Consider the following 1637-nt stretch of genomic DNA (forward strand, 5'->3'; position numbering starts at 1 on the left):
AGAGAGAGTGTACTGAAATGTTATTATAAGGTATATCATTATCTAGATGCATTTTGAGAGAGAGAGAGAGAGAGAGAGAGAGAGAGAGAGAGAGAGAGAGAGAGAGAGAGAGAGAATGTGTACTGAAATGTTATTATAAGGTATATCATTATCTAGATGCATTTTGAGAGAGAGAGAGAGAGAGAGAGAGAGAGAGAGAGAGAGAGAGAGAGAGAGAGAGAGTGTACTGAAATGTTATTATAAGGTATATCATTTTCTAGATGCATTTTGAGAGAGAGAGAGAGAGAGAGAGAGAATGCGTACTGAAATGTTATTATAAGGCATATCATTATCTAGATGCATTTTGAGAGAGAGAGAGAGAGAGAGAAAAGCGCATTAGTAAAAACGCATTGTACTCATCGTGTATGCAACACACCAACTTGTGTATCGTAGAGTTGGATTAAATTGACACCCCACACGGGTACAGCAAATAAGCTGCCGCCCATCCTCCGCGGTGGGGGAGTGCCATCAGTGTACCTCACGTAGTGCGCTGTCGGCATCACTTAAGGTTCTTTGCAGCGTCCCTTCGGCCCCTACCTGCAATCCCTTTCATTCCTTTTTACTGTACCTCCGTTCATATTTTCTTTCTTCCATCTTACCTCGGGCAAGTTTGTATCCTCGATAGATGTCAGAATTAGGGGGTGTCCCCACAACGGTAAGACATGTCATAAACACGTCGGCAACTTATCCCGCACAAATAACAAACATGTTGAATACAAGTAACAAATATTGTATATATTTGAAATTGGTATTTAGTTGCGTTCATTTACCCTTTATATGCACAGACACATTTGCATGTGTAATACCCTTGTTTTGCATATGCATACATATACATATACATACACCCGTACGTATACATACGTAATTTATAATACACAATAAACATATATATACATATATATGTATATATAAAAATACATGATATATGTGTGTGCGTGTGTGTGTATACATGCATGAGTAAAGGCGCATAAAGTATATATACTGTGTACTGCATTTAATATTTTGCTTTGTACTACGCATATTTTTGGACGTTGGTGTGTTTGTAGAATCTATTGCCGTTTAAATTTTGAAAATCCATCCATAATAAACGAAGTTGTTATGATTTTTTACAAGATGGCGTCAGTCTTGGTCGTCACTGGCCAATAGCCAAACATAAATTAAGTATGTCGCCTCTATGATCCCTTTCAACTCTATGGCACGATCTTTTGCGCGCACACACGCATACACACACACACACACACACACACACACACACACACACACACACACACACATACCCAGGCGCGAGAGTGTATATGTTGGACCAAGACCAGCGGTTGGAAAAGAGAGAGAGAGAGAGAGAGAGAGAGACGATAGTAAACAAGAAGCACGTGGCATGCAACGGTTTCTTCCGCTACGTAACTTGGGATCATTGAATCTTTTGGCGTTGCGTTTCGTTGATTTTAAAAAGGTCTTATTTTCCCGCCTTTGTTTTGACTAAAGGTTCGGTTATCTGTTGTGAGTCACGCCAGTTGACGTTATCAATTATTTAGTTAGGCTTCTTCAGTTGATTTTGGTTGTTGTTCACTTTTCCTTAAAGAAAAGCTGAAAGGAAATGT

Source organism: Macrobrachium rosenbergii, chromosome 3, assembly GCF_040412425.1.
Source record: "Macrobrachium rosenbergii isolate ZJJX-2024 chromosome 3, ASM4041242v1, whole genome shotgun sequence".
In the NCBI taxonomy this organism is placed as follows: domain Eukaryota; kingdom Metazoa; phylum Arthropoda; class Malacostraca; order Decapoda; family Palaemonidae; genus Macrobrachium; species Macrobrachium rosenbergii.